Source organism: Rhinoderma darwinii, unplaced genomic scaffold (assembly GCF_050947455.1).
Source record: "Rhinoderma darwinii isolate aRhiDar2 unplaced genomic scaffold, aRhiDar2.hap1 Scaffold_2142, whole genome shotgun sequence".
NCBI classification, from domain to species: domain Eukaryota; kingdom Metazoa; phylum Chordata; class Amphibia; order Anura; family Rhinodermatidae; genus Rhinoderma; species Rhinoderma darwinii.
In genome coordinates this window covers 45,528-60,098 of record NW_027462476.1, presented here as the reverse complement: position 1 = coordinate 60,098, position 14,571 = coordinate 45,528, and the positions used below count along the sequence as shown (strand labels likewise).

General features: G+C 47.9%; 9 non-coding genes across 9 annotated transcripts; all 9 read right to left on the bottom strand.

Moving 5' to 3' along the window:
- Positions 1–1,323: 1,323 nt before the first annotated feature.
- On the bottom strand, positions 1,324–1,514 carry LOC142701629 (U2 spliceosomal RNA). Its single transcript, XR_012866965.1, has one exon. It is a non-coding gene; the product is annotated as a U2 spliceosomal RNA (small nuclear RNA).
- A 1,288-nt stretch (positions 1,515–2,802) lies between these two features.
- Positions 2,803–2,993, bottom strand: LOC142701628 (U2 spliceosomal RNA). Its single transcript, XR_012866964.1, has one exon. It is a non-coding gene; the product is annotated as a U2 spliceosomal RNA (small nuclear RNA).
- A 1,284-nt stretch (positions 2,994–4,277) lies between these two features.
- LOC142701627 (U2 spliceosomal RNA) lies at positions 4,278–4,468 on the bottom strand. Its single transcript, XR_012866963.1, has one exon. It is a non-coding gene; the product is annotated as a U2 spliceosomal RNA (small nuclear RNA).
- Positions 4,469–5,748: 1,280 nt separating this feature from the next.
- On the bottom strand, positions 5,749–5,939 carry LOC142701626 (U2 spliceosomal RNA). Its single transcript, XR_012866962.1, has one exon. It is a non-coding gene; the product is annotated as a U2 spliceosomal RNA (small nuclear RNA).
- Positions 5,940–7,219: 1,280 nt separating this feature from the next.
- LOC142701625 (U2 spliceosomal RNA) lies at positions 7,220–7,410 on the bottom strand. The gene has a single exon (XR_012866961.1). It is a non-coding gene; the product is annotated as a U2 spliceosomal RNA (small nuclear RNA).
- A 1,292-nt stretch (positions 7,411–8,702) lies between these two features.
- LOC142701624 (U2 spliceosomal RNA) lies at positions 8,703–8,893 on the bottom strand. Its single transcript, XR_012866960.1, has one exon. It is a non-coding gene; the product is annotated as a U2 spliceosomal RNA (small nuclear RNA).
- Positions 8,894–10,201: 1,308 nt separating this feature from the next.
- On the bottom strand, positions 10,202–10,392 carry LOC142701623 (U2 spliceosomal RNA). Its single transcript, XR_012866959.1, has one exon. It is a non-coding gene; the product is annotated as a U2 spliceosomal RNA (small nuclear RNA).
- Positions 10,393–11,677: 1,285 nt separating this feature from the next.
- LOC142701621 (U2 spliceosomal RNA) lies at positions 11,678–11,868 on the bottom strand. The gene has a single exon (XR_012866958.1). It is a non-coding gene; the product is annotated as a U2 spliceosomal RNA (small nuclear RNA).
- A 1,288-nt stretch (positions 11,869–13,156) lies between these two features.
- Positions 13,157–13,347, bottom strand: LOC142701620 (U2 spliceosomal RNA). Its single transcript, XR_012866957.1, has one exon. It is a non-coding gene; the product is annotated as a U2 spliceosomal RNA (small nuclear RNA).
- Between the last annotated feature and the right edge of the window lie 1,224 nt (positions 13,348–14,571).

Below are 14,571 nucleotides of genomic sequence, written 5' to 3'. Positions count from 1 at the left end.
CTTGATCTTAGCCAAAAGGCCGAGAAGCGATAACCCGAACGGGCCGCGCGTTGCCCGAGCCTGCCCGATACTGCTGTTCAGCCCTTGCAGCGATTCAGCCTACTTCTAGGCAATTCCATGGGGCCCTGCAGGCTCACACACTCACAGCTACACGGGAGGTGAATAAAGGCCGGAGAGGAAGCCAGACAGGATTTGCTTCTTTTGCTTGCACCACAATGCAGTGCTGAAAGAGGAGGAATCTACATAAAAACGCCTTCCTGGCAACGCCCAAATGCCCTGCTGCCATGCAGATAAACACTGGCAGCGGCAGCAAGTGCATGCCCACAGCCACCCCTTGTTCCTTCACACCTTGTATCAGCTGTAATCCAGTCCAGTCCAGTGCTGCCTGCTGAGCAGCACTGACCAACACTGCCTGGGCCCAGGCTTTTATCTCTGAGGCCCCATTATGATGTCAGAAAGCTGGCTCTGGAATCCTGAGGGCTCCACTATGACACGTGCAAAGTTCCGTCTGAACTTTATATAAGACGGTGAGGCTCAGTCAGTCACTCAGTGTTGCCTGAGAGGGCAACACTGCAACAGCCGGCCGCCAGGCTGTCTTTTTTTTGCACAGCTAGTTGCCTCCAGGAGGCCACAAGAGGGAGACAAGGGACTGCAAAATGGAAAATAGGCATCCACCAACTTTACAGACAACTTCTCCTTGCTCCTACAACCTCCATCCTTGCACAGTTTGTTATTCTTCTAGGTAACATAGTAACAAATCCAAATTGCTGCTCTCTTTGTAGGCAAGCAAGGCTTTGTTGCAACTGCAATTCTTACTTCTTCTTGAAATGTAGGGACGACAGTACATTCCATCACATCCATCTAGTGTACACAGGTAGGTCCATTGTGGCGGGCAGGCGAGCGGGCGGGCTGCTTTATTGGCTGTTTGCTGTTCCCCTACTCCACTCCACTATTTGACTGTTGTGCTGCATCAATCAATCAATCAATCAATCAATCAATCAATCAATCAATCAATCAATCAATCAGTGGCTGGCTCAGGTGCAGCTCTTTAACTTACCTAAAAGGGAGGGCGGAGAGAAGACAAGGAAGGTGAATGAGGTGTTCCAATGTGAAATGCCGGAAACACAGAAACACAGACGACACACAACAAGAGGTGGCAATCTATTCATTAATTGCATTTAATCAATGAGCTCATTATCACTCATGCATTGTCCAACAGGTGTTGAAATAATGGGATTAAAAGGGGAGATCCCTTCAGAAAGACAGAAACAATAGCAAAGACAAAAAACACTTTTGGAATCTGCTTTTAGTCAACACATAAGGAAAGGGTGCACCGGTCCTGGAAATACTGCAATACCAGGTCAATGCGTGGAGTGGACAGAGCAAGCTCTATTTCCATCTCCCTGTTCTAAAAATCCATTTAATATATGGTCCCCAGATAGGGGACGTATCAGATATTAAACTGATAAGAACAGATACTACACTTGATCTTAGCCAAAAGGCCGAGAAGCGATAACCCGAACGGGCCGCGCGTTGCCCGAGCCTGCCCGATACTGCTGTTCAGCCCTTGCAGCGATTCAGCCTACTTCTAGGCAATTCCATGGGGCCCTGCAGGCTCACACACTCACAGCTACACGGGAGGTGAATAAAGGCCGGAGAGGAAGCCAGACAGGATTTGCTTCTTTTGCTTGCACCACAATGCAGTGCTGAAAGAGGAGGAATCTACATAAAAACGCCTTCCTGGCAACGCCCAAATGCCCTGCTGCCATGCAGATAAACACTGGCAGCGGCAGCAAGTGCATGCCCACAGCCACCCCTTGTTCCTTCACACCTTGTATCAGCTGTAATCCAGTCCAGTCCAGTGCTGCCTGCTGAGCAGCACTGACCAACACTGCCTGGGCCCAGGCTTTTATCTCTGAGGCCCCATTATGATGTCAGAAAGCTGGCTCTGGAATCCTGAGGGCTCCACTATGACACGTGCAAAGTTCCGTCTGAACTTTATATAAGACGGTGAGGCTCAGTCAGTCACTCAGTGTTGCCTGAGAGGGCAACACTGCAACAGCCGGCCGCCAGGCTGTCTTTTTTTTGCACAGCTAGTTGCCTCCAGGAGGCCACAAGAGGGAGACAAGGGACTGCAAAATGGAAAATAGGCATCCACCAACTTTACAGACAACTTCTCCTTGCTCCTACAACCTCCATCCTTGCACAGTTTGTTATTCTTCTAGGTAACATAGTAACAAATCCAAATTGCTGCTCTCTTTGTAGGCAAGCAAGGCTTTGTTGCAACTGCAATTCTTACTTCTTCTTGAAATGTAGGGACGACAGTACATTCCATCACATCCATCTAGTGTACACAGGTAGGTCCATTGTGGCGGGCAGGCGAGCGGGCGGGCTGCTTTATTGGCTGTTTGCTGTTCCCCTACTCCACTCCACTATTTGACTGTTGTGCTGCATCAATCAATCAATCAATCAATCAATCAATCAATCAATCAATCAATCAATCAGTGGCTGGCTCAGGTGCAGCTCTTTAACTTACCTAAAAGGGAGGGCGGAGAGAAGACAAGGAAGGTGAATGAGGTGTTCCAATGTGAAATGCCGGAAACACAGAAACACAGACGACACACAACAAGAGGTGGCAATCTATTCATTAATTGCATTTAATCAATGAGCTCATTATCACTCATGCATTGTCCAACAGGTGTTGAAATAATGGGATTAAAAGGGGAGATCCCTTCAGAAAGACAGAAACAATAGCAAAGACAAAAAACACTTTTGGAATCTGCTTTTAGTCAACACATAAGGAAAGGGTGCACCGGTCCTGGAAATACTGCAATACCAGGTCAATGCGTGGAGTGGACAGAGCAAGCTCTATTTCCATCTCCCTGTTCTAAAAATCCATTTAATATATGGTCCCCAGATAGGGGACGTATCAGATATTAAACTGATAAGAACAGATACTACACTTGATCTTAGCCAAAAGGCCGAGAAGCGATAACCCGAACGGGCCGCGCGTTGCCCGAGCCTGCCCGATACTGCTGTTCAGCCCTTGCAGCGATTCAGCCTACTTCTAGGCAATTCCATGGGGCCCTGCAGGCTCACACACTCACAGCTACACGGGAGGTGAATAAAGGCCGGAGAGGAAGCCAGACAGGATTTGCTTCTTTTGCTTGCACCACAATGCAGTGCTGAAAGAGGAGGAATCTACATAAAAACGCCTTCCTGGCAACGCCCAAATGCCCTGCTGCCATGCAGATAAACACTGGCAGCGGCAGCAAGTGCATGCCCACAGCCACCCCTTGTTCCTTCACACCTTGTATCAGCTGTAATCCAGTCCAGTCCAGTGCTGCCTGCTGAGCAGCACTGACCAACACTGCCTGGGCCCAGGCTTTTATCTCTGAGGCCCCATTATGATGTCAGAAAGCTGGCTCTGGAATCCTGAGGGCTCCACTATGACACGTGCAAAGTTCCGTCTGAACTTTATATAAGACGGTGAGGCTCAGTCAGTCACTCAGTGTTGCCTGAGAGGGCAACACTGCAACAGCCGGCCGCCAGGCTGTCTTTTTTTTGCACAGCTAGTTGCCTCCAGGAGGCCACAAGAGGGAGACAAGGGACTGCAAAATGGAAAATAGGCATCCACCAACTTTACAGACAACTTCTCCTTGCTCCTACAACCTCCATCCTTGCACAGTTTGTTATTCTTCTAGGTAACATAGTAACAAATCCAAATTGCTGCTCTCTTTGTAGGCAAGCAAGGCTTTGTTGCAACTGCAATTCTTACTTCTTCTTGAAATGTAGGGACGACAGTACATTCCATCACATCCATCTAGTGTACACAGGTAGGTCCATTGTGGCGGGCAGGCGAGCGGGCGGGCTGCTTTATTGGCTGTTTGCTGTTCCCCTACTCCACTCCACTATTTGACTGTTGTGCTGCATCAATCAATCAATCAATCAATCAATCAATCAATCAATCAATCAATCAGTGGCTGGCTCAGGTGCAGCTCTTTAACTTACCTAAAAGGGAGGGCGGAGAGAAGACAAGGAAGGTGAATGAGGTGTTCCAATGTGAAATGCCGGAAACACAGAAACACAGACGACACACAACAAGAGGTGGCAATCTATTCATTAATTGCATTTAATCAATGAGCTCATTATCACTCATGCATTGTCCAACAGGTGTTGAAATAATGGGATTAAAAGGGGAGATCCCTTCAGAAAGACAGAAACAATAGCAAAGACAAAAAACACTTTTGGAATCTGCTTTTAGTCAACACATAAGGAAAGGGTGCACCGGTCCTGGAAATACTGCAATACCAGGTCAATGCGTGGAGTGGACAGAGCAAGCTCTATTTCCATCTCCCTGTTCTAAAAATCCATTTAATATATGGTCCCCAGATAGGGGACGTATCAGATATTAAACTGATAAGAACAGATACTACACTTGATCTTAGCCAAAAGGCCGAGAAGCGATAACCCGAACGGGCCGCGCGTTGCCCGAGCCTGCCCGATACTGCTGTTCAGCCCTTGCAGCGATTCAGCCTACTTCTAGGCAATTCCATGGGGCCCTGCAGGCTCACACACTCACAGCTACACGGGAGGTGAGTAAAGGCCGGAGAGGAAGCCAGACAGGATTTGCTTATTTTGCTTGCACCACAATGCAGTGCTGAAAGAGGAGGAATCTACATAAAAACGCCTTCCTGGCAACGCCCAAATGCCCTGCTGCCATGCAGATAAACACTGGCAGCGGCAGCAAGTGCATGCCCACAGCCACCCCTTGTTCCTTCACACCTTGTATCAGCTGTAATCCAGTCCAGTCCAGTGCTGCCTGCTGAGCAGCACTGACCAACACTGCCTGGGCCCAGGCTTTTATCTCTGAGGCCCCATTATGATGTCAGAAAGCTGGCTCTGGAATCCTGAGGGCTCCACTATGACACGTGCAAAGTTCCGTCTGAACTTTATATAAGACGGTGAGGCTCAGTCAGTCACTCAGTGTTGCCTGAGAGGGCAACACTGCAACAGCCGGCCGCCAGGCTGTCTTTTTTTTGCACAGCTAGTTGCCTCCAGGAGGCCACAAGAGGGAGACAAGGGACTGCAAAATGGAAAATAGGCATCCACCAACTTTACAGACAACTTCTCCTTGCTCCTACAACCTCCATCCTTGCACAGTTTGTTATTCTTCTAGGTAACATAGTAACAAATCCAAATTGCTGCTCTCTTTGTAGGCAAGCAAGGCTTTGTTGCAACTGCAATTCTTACTTCTTCTTGAAATGTAGGGACGACAGTACATTCCATCACATCCATCTAGTGTACACAGGTAGGTCCATTGTGGCGGGCAGGCGAGCGGGCGGGCTGCTTTATTGGCTGTTTGCTGTTCCCCTACTCCACTCCACTATTTGACTGTTGTGCTGCATCAATCAATCAATCAATCAATCAATCAATCAATCAATCAATCAGTGGCTGGCTCAGGTGCAGCTCTTTAACTTACCTAAAAGGGAGGGCGGAGAGAAGACAAGGAAGGTGAATGAGGTGTTCCAATGTGAAATGCCGGAAACACAGAAACACAGACGACACACAACAAGAGGTGGCAATCTATTCATTAATTGCATTTAATCAATGAGCTCATTATCACTCATGCATTGTCCAACAGGTGTTGAAATAATGGGATTAAAAGGGGAGATCCCTTCAGAAAGACAGAAACAATAGCAAAGACAAAAAACACTTTTGGAATCTGCTTTTAGTCAACACATAAGGAAAGGGTGCACCGGTCCTGGAAATACTGCAATACCAGGTCAATGCGTGGAGTGGACAGAGCAAGCTCTATTTCCATCTCCCTGTTCTAAAAATCCATTTAATATATGGTCCCCAGATAGGGGACGTATCAGATATTAAACTGATAAGAACAGATACTACACTTGATCTTAGCCAAAAGGCCGAGAAGCGATAACCCGAACGGGCCGCGCGTTGCCCGAGCCTGCCCGATACTGCTGTTCAGCCCTTGCAGCGATTCAGCCTACTTCTAGGCAATTCCATGGGGCCCTGCAGGCTCACACACTCACAGCTACACGGGAGGTGAATAAAGGCCGGAGAGGAAGCCAGACAGGATTTGCTTCTTTTGCTTGCACCACAATGCAGTGCTGAAAGAGGAGGAATCTACATAAAAACGCCTTCCTGGCAACGCCCAAATGCCCTGCTGCCATGCAGATAAACACTGGCAGCGGCAGCAAGTGCATGCCCACAGCCACCCCTTGTTCCTTCACACCTTGTATCAGCTGTAATCCAGTCCAGTCCAGTGCTGCCTGCTGAGCAGCACTGACCAACACTGCCTGGGCCCAGGCTTTTATCTCTGAGGCCCCATTATGATGTCAGAAAGCTGGCTCTGGAATCCTGAGGGCTCCACTATGACACGTGCAAAGTTCCGTCTGAACTTTATATAAGACGGTGAGGCTCAGTCAGTCACTCAGTGTTGCCTGAGAGGGCAACACTGCAACAGCCGGCCGCCAGGCTGTCTTTTTTTTGCACAGCTAGTTGCCTCCAGGAGGCCACAAGAGGGAGACAAGGGACTGCAAAATGGAAAATAGGCATCCACCAACTTTACAGACAACTTCTCCTTGCTCCTACAACCTCCATCCTTGCACAGTTTGTTATTCTTCTAGGTAACATAGTAACAAATCCAAATTGCTGCTCTCTTTGTAGGCAAGCAAGGCTTTGTTGCAACTGCAATTCTTACTTCTTCTTGAAATGTAGGGACGACAGTACATTCCATCACATCCATCTAGTGTACACAGGTAGGTCCATTGTGGCGGGCAGGCGAGCGGGCGGGCTGCTTTATTGGCTGTTTGCTGTTCCCCTACTCCACTCCACTATTTGACTGTTGTGCTGCATCAATCAATCAATCAATCAATCAATCAATCAATCAATCAATCAGTGGCTGGCTCAGGTGCAGCTCTTTAACTTACCTAAAAGGGAGGGCGGAGAGAAGACAAGGAAGGTGAATGAGGTGTTCCAATGTGAAATGCCGGAAACACAGAAACACAGACGACACACAACAAGAGGTGGCAATCTATTCATTAATTGCATTTAATCAATGAGCTCATTATCACTCATGCATTGTCCAACAGGTGTTGAAATAATGGGATTAAAAGGGGAGATCCCTTCAGAAAGACAGAAACAATAGCAAAGACAAAAAACACTTTTGGAATCTGCTTTTAGTCAACACATAAGGAAAGGGTGCACCGGTCCTGGAAATACTGCAATACCAGGTCAATGCGTGGAGTGGACAGAGCAAGCTCTATTTCCATCTCCCTGTTCTAAAAATCCATTTAATATATGGTCCCCAGATAGGGGACGTATCAGATATTAAACTGATAAGAACAGATACTACACTTGATCTTAGCCAAAAGGCCGAGAAGCGATAACCCGAACGGGCCGCGCGTTGCCCGAGCCTGCCCGATACTGCTGTTCAGCCCTTGCAGCGATTCAGCCTACTTCTAGGCAATTCCATGGGGCCCTGCAGGCTCACACACTCACAGCTACACGGGAGGTGAGTAAAGGCCGGAGAGGAAGCCAGACAGGATTTGCTTATTTTGCTTGCACCACAATGCAGTGCTGAAAGAGGAGGAATCTACATAAAAACGCCTTCCTGGCAACGCCCAAATGCCCTGCTGCCATGCAGATAAACACTGGCAGCGGCAGCAAGTGCATGCCCACAGCCACCCCTTGTTCCTTCACACCTTGTATCAGCTGTAATCCAGTCCAGTCCAGTGCTGCCTGCTGAGCAGCACTGACCAACACTGCCTGGGCCCAGGCTTTTATCTCTGAGGCCCCATTATGATGTCAGAAAGCTGGCTCTGGAATCCTGAGGGCTCCACTATGACACGTGCAAAGTTCCGTCTGAACTTTATATAAGACGGTGAGGCTCAGTCAGTCACTCAGTGTTGCCTGAGAGGGCAACACTGCAACAGCCGGCCGCCAGGCTGTCTTTTTTTTGCACAGCTAGTTGCCTCCAGGAGGCCACAAGAGGGAGACAAGGGACTGCAAAATGGAAAATAGGCATCCACCAACTTTACAGACAACTTCTCCTTGCTCCTACAACCTCCATCCTTGCACAGTTTGTTATTCTTCTAGGTAACATAGTAACAAATCCAAATTGCTGCTCTCTTTGTAGGCAAGCAAGGCTTTGTTGCAACTGCAATTCTTACTTCTTCTTGAAATGTAGGGACGACAGTACATTCCATCACATCCATCTAGTGTACACAGGTAGGTCCATTGTGGCGGGCAGGCGAGCGGGCGGGCTGCTTTATTGGCTGTTTGCTGTTCCCCTACTCCACTCCACTATTTGACTGTTGTGCTGCATCAATCAATCAATCAATCAATCAATCAATCAATCAATCAATCAATCAATCAATCAGTGGCTGGCTCAGGTGCAGCTCTTTAACTTACCTAAAAGGGAGGGCGGAGAGAAGACAAGGAAGGTGAATGAGGTGTTCCAATGTGAAATGCCGGAAACACAGAAACACAGACGACACACAACAAGAGGTGGCAATCTATTCATTAATTGCATTTAATCAATGAGCTCATTATCACTCATGCATTGTCCAACAGGTGTTGAAATAATGGGATTAAAAGGGGAGATCCCTTCAGAAAGACAGAAACAATAGCAAAGACAAAAAACACTTTTGGAATCTGCTTTTAGTCAACACATAAGGAAAGGGTGCACCGGTCCTGGAAATACTGCAATACCAGGTCAATGCGTGGAGTGGACAGAGCAAGCTCTATTTCCATCTCCCTGTTCTAAAAATCCATTTAATATATGGTCCCCAGATAGGGGACGTATCAGATATTAAACTGATAAGAACAGATACTACACTTGATCTTAGCCAAAAGGCCGAGAAGCGATAACCCGAACGGGCCGCGCGTTGCCCGAGCCTGCCCGATACTGCTGTTCAGCCCTTGCAGCGATTCAGCCTACTTCTAGGCAATTCCATGGGGCCCTGCAGGCTCACACACTCACAGCTACACGGGAGGTGAATAAAGGCCGGAGAGGAAGCCAGACAGGATTTGCTTCTTTTGCTTGCACCACAATGCAGTGCTGAAAGAGGAGGAATCTACATAAAAACGCCTTCCTGGCAACGCCCAAATGCCCTGCTGCCATGCAGATAAACACTGGCAGCGGCAGCAAGTGCATGCCCACAGCCACCCCTTGTTCCTTCACACCTTGTTTCAGCTGTAATCCAGTCCAGTCCAGTGCTGCCTGCTGAGCAGCACTGACCAACACTGCCTGGGCCCAGGCTTTTATCTCTGAGGCCCCATTATGATGTCAGAAAGCTGGCTCTGGAATCCTGAGGGCTCCACTATGACACGTGCAAAGTTCCGTCTGAACTTTATATAAGACGGTGAGGCTCAGTCAGTCACTCAGTGTTGCCTGAGAGGGCAACACTGCAACAGCCGGCCGCCAGGCTGTCTTTTTTTTGCACAGCTAGTTGCCTCCAGGAGGCCACAAGAGGGAGACAAGGGACTGCAAAATGGAAAATAGGCATCCACCAACTTTACAGACAACTTCTCCTTGCTCCTACAACCTCCATCCTTGCACAGTTTGTTATTCTTCTAGGTAACATAGTAACAAATCCAAATTGCTGCTCTCTTTGTAGGCAAGCAAGGCTTTGTTGCAACTGCAATTCTTACTTCTTCTTGAAATGTAGGGACGACAGTACATTCCATCACATCCATCTAGTGTACACAGGTAGGTCCATTGTGGCGGGCAGGCGAGCGGGCGGGCTGCTTTATTGGCTGTTTGCTGTTCCCCTACTCCACTCCACTATTTGACTGTTGTGCTGCATCAATCAATCAATCAATCAATCAATCAATCAATCAATCAATCAATCAATCAGTGGCTGGCTCAGGTGCAGCTCTTTAACTTACCTAAAAGGGAGGGCGGAGAGAAGACAAGGAAGGTGAATGAGGTGTTCCAATGTGAAATGCCGGAAACACAGAAACACAGACGACACACAACAAGAGGTGGCAATCTATTCATTAATTGCATTTAATCAATGAGCTCATTATCACTCATGCATTGTCCAACAGGTGTTGAAATAATGGGATTAAAAGGGGAGATCCCTTCAGAAAGACAGAAACAATAGCAAAGACAAAAAACACTTTTGGAATCTGCTTTTAGTCAACACATAAGGCTTTTAGTCAACACATAAGGAAAGGGTGCACCGGTCCTGGAAATACTGCAATACCAGGTCAATGCGTGGAGTGGACAGAGCAAGCTCTATTTCCATCTCCCTGTTCTAAAAATCCATTTAATATATGGTCCCCAGATAGGGGACGTATCAGATATTAAACTGATAAGAACAGATACTACACTTGATCTTAGCCAAAAGGCCGAGAAGCGATAACCCGAACGGGCCGCGCGTTGCCCGAGCCTGCCCGATACTGCTGTTCAGCCCTTGCAGCGATTCAGCCTACTTCTAGGCAATTCCATGGGGCCCTGCAGGCTCACACACTCACAGCTACACGGGAGGTGAATAAAGGCCGGAGAGGAAGCCAGACAGGATTTGCTTCTTTTGCTTGCACCACAATGCAGTGCTGAAAGAGGAGGAATCTACATAAAAACGCCTTCCTGGCAACGCCCAAATGCCCTGCTGCCATGCAGATAAACACTGGCAGCGGCAGCAAGTGCATGCCCACAGCCACCCCTTGTTCCTTCACACCTTGTATCAGCTGTAATCCAGTCCAGTCCAGTGCTGCCTGCTGAGCAGCACTGACCAACACTGCCTGGGCCCAGGCTTTTATCTCTGAGGCCCCATTATGATGTCAGAAAGCTGGCTCTGGAATCCTGAGGGCTCCACTATGACACGTGCAAAGTTCCGTCTGAACTTTATATAAGACGGTGAGGCTCAGTCAGTCACTCAGTGTTGCCTGAGAGGGCAACACTGCAACAGCCGGCCGCCAGGCTGTCTTTTTTTTGCACAGCTAGTTGCCTCCAGGAGGCCACAAGAGGGAGACAAGGGACTGCAAAATGGAAAATAGGCATCCACCAACTTTACAGACAACTTCTCCTTGCTCCTACAACCTCCATCCTTGCACAGTTTGTTATTCTTCTAGGTAACATAGTAACAAATCCAAATTGCTGCTCTCTTTGTAGGCAAGCAAGGCTTTGTTGCAACTGCAATTCTTACTTCTTCTTGAAATGTAGGGACGACAGTACATTCCATCACATCCATCTAGTGTACACAGGTAGGTCCATTGTGGCGGGCAGGCGAGCGGGCGGGCTGCTTTATTGGCTGTTTGCTGTTCCCCTACTCCACTCCACTATTTGACTGTTGTGCTGCAATCAATCAATCAATCAATCAATCAATCAATCAATCAATCAATCAATCAGTGGCTGGCTCAGGTGCAGCTCTTTAACTTACCTAAAAGGGAGGGCGGAGAGAAGACAAGGAAGGTGAATGAGGTGTTCCAATGTGAAATGCCGGAAACACAGAAACACAGACGACACACAACAAGAGGTGGCAATCTATTCATTAATTGCATTTAATCAATGAGCTCATTATCACTCATGCATTGTCCAACAGGTGTTGAAATAATGGGATTAAAAGGGGAGATCCCTTCAGAAAGACAGAAACAATAGCAAAGACAAAAAACACTTTTGGAATCTGCTTTTAGTCAACACATAAGGAAAGGGTGCACCGGTCCTGGAAATACTGCAATACCAGGTCAATGCGTGGAGTGGACAGAGCAAGCTCTATTTCCATCTCCCTGTTCTAAAAATCCATTTAATATATGGTCCCCAGATAGGGGACGTATCAGATATTAAACTGATAAGAACAGATACTACACTTGATCTTAGCCAAAAGGCCGAGAAGCGATAACCCGAACGGGCCGCGCGTTGCCCGAGCCTGCCCGATACTGCTGTTCAGCCCTTGCAGCGATTCAGCCTACTTCTAGGCAATTCCATGGGGCCCTGCAGGCTCACACACTCACAGCTACACGGGAGGTGAATAAAGGCCGGAGAGGAAGCCAGACAGGATTTGCTTCTTTTGCTTGCACCACAATGCAGTGCTGAAAGAGGAGGAATCTACATAAAAACGCCTTCCTGGCAACGCCCAAATGCCCTGCTGCCATGCAGATAAACACTGGCAGCGGCAGCAAGTGCATGCCCACAGCCACCCCTTGTTCCTTCACACCTTGTATCAGCTGTAATCCAGTCCAGTCCAGTGCTGCCTGCTGAGCAGCACTGACCAACACTGCCTGGGCCCAGGCTTTTATCTCTGAGGCCCCATTATGATGTCAGAAAGCTGGCTCTGGAATCCTGAGGGCTCCACTATGACACGTGCAAAGTTCCGTCTGAACTTTATATAAGACGGTGAGGCTCAGTCAGTCACTCAGTGTTGCCTGAGAGGGCAACACTGCAACAGCCGGCCGCCAGGCTGTCTTTTTTTTGCACAGCTAGTTGCCTCCAGGAGGCCACAAGAGGGAGACAAGGGACTGCAAAATGGAAAATAGGCATCCACCAACTTTACAGACAACTTCTCCTTGCTCCTACAACCTCCATCCTTGCACAGTTTGTTATTCTTCTAGGTAACATAGTAACAAATCCAAATTGCTGCTCTCTTTGTAGGCAAGCAAGGCTTTGTTGCAACTGCAATTCTTACTTCTTCTTGAAATGTAGGGACGACAGTACATTCCATCACATCCATCTAGTGTACACAGGTAGGTCCATTGTGGCGGGCAGGCGAGCGGGCGGGCTGCTTTATTGGCTGTTTGCTGTTCCCCTACTCCACTCCACTATTTGACTGTTGTGCTGCATCAATCAATCAATCAATCAATCAATCAATCAATCAATCAATCAATCAATCAGTGGCTGGCTCAGGTGCAGCTCTTTAACTTACCTAAAAGGGAGGGCGGAGAGAAGACAAGGAAGGTGAATGAGGTGTTCCAATGTGAAATGCCGGAAACACAGAAACACAGACGACACACAACAAGAGGTGGCAATCTATTCATTAATTGCATTTAATCAATGAGCTCATTATCACTCATGCATTGTCCAACAGGTGTTGAAATAATGGGATTAAAAGGGGAGATCCCTTCAGAAAGACAGAAACAATAGCAAAGACAAAAAACACTTTTGGAATCTGCTTTTAGTCAACACATAAGGAAAGGGTGCACCGGTCCTGGAAATACTGCAATACCAGGTCAATGCGTGGAGTGGACAGAGCAAGCTCTATTTCCATCTCCCTGTTCTAAAAATCCATTTAATATATGGTCCCCAGATAGGGGACGTATCAGATATTAAACTGATAAGAACAGATACTACACTTGATCTTAGCCAAAAGGCCGAGAAGCGATAACCCGAATGGGCCGCGCGTTGCCCGAGCCTGCCCGATACTGCTGTTCAGCCCTTGCAGCGATTCAGCCTACTTCTAGGCAATTCCATGGGGCCCTGCAGGCTCACACACTCACAGCTACACGGGAGGTGAATAAAGGCCGGAGAGGAAGCCAGACAGGATTTGCTTCTTTTGCTTGCACCACAATGCAGTGCTGAAAGAGGAGGAATCTACATAAAAACGCCTTCCTGGCAACGCCCAAATGCCCTGCTGCCATGCAGATAAACACTGGCAGCGGCAGCAAGTGCATGCCCACAGCCACCCCTTGTTCCTTCACACCTTGTATCAGCTGTAATCCAGTCCAGTCCAGTGCTGCCTGCTGAGCAGCACTGACCAACACTGCCTGGGCCCAGGCTTTTATCTCTGAGGCCCCATTATGATGTCAGAAAGCTGGCTCTGGAATCCTGAGGGCTCCACTATGACACGTGCAAAGTTCCGTCTGAACTTTATATAAGACGGTGAGGCTCAGTCAGTCACTCAGTGTTGCCTGAGAGGGCAACACTGCAACAGCCGGCCGCCAGGCTGTCTTTTTTTTGCACAGCTAGTTGCCTCCAGGAGGCCACAAGAGGGAGACAAGGGACTGCAAAATGGAAAATAGGCATCCACCAACTTTACAGACAACTTCTCCTTGCTCCTACAACCTCCATCCTTGCACAGTTTGTTATTCTTCTAGGTAACATAGTAACAAATCCAAATTGCTGCTCTCTTTGTAGGCAAGCAAGGCTTTGTTGCAACTGCAATTCTTACTTCTTCTTGAAATGTAGGGACGACAGTACATTCCATCACATCCATCTAGTGTACACAGGTAGGTCCATTGTGGCGGGCAGGCGAGCGGGCGGGCTGCTTTATTGGCTGTTTGCTGTTCCCCTACTCCACTCCACTATTTGACTGTTGTGCTGCATCAATCAATCAATCAATCAATCAATCAATCAATCAATCAATCAATCAATCAATCAGTGGCTGGCTCAGGTGCAGCTCTTTAACTTACCTAAAAGGGAGGGCGGAGAGAAGACAAGGAAGGTGAATGAGGTGTTCCAATGTGAAATGCCGGAAACACAGAAACACAGACGACACACAACAAGAGGTGGCAATCTATTCATTAATTGCATTTAATCAATGAGCTCATTATCACTCATGCATTGTCCAACAGGTGTTGAAATAATGGGATTAAAAGGGGAGATCCCTT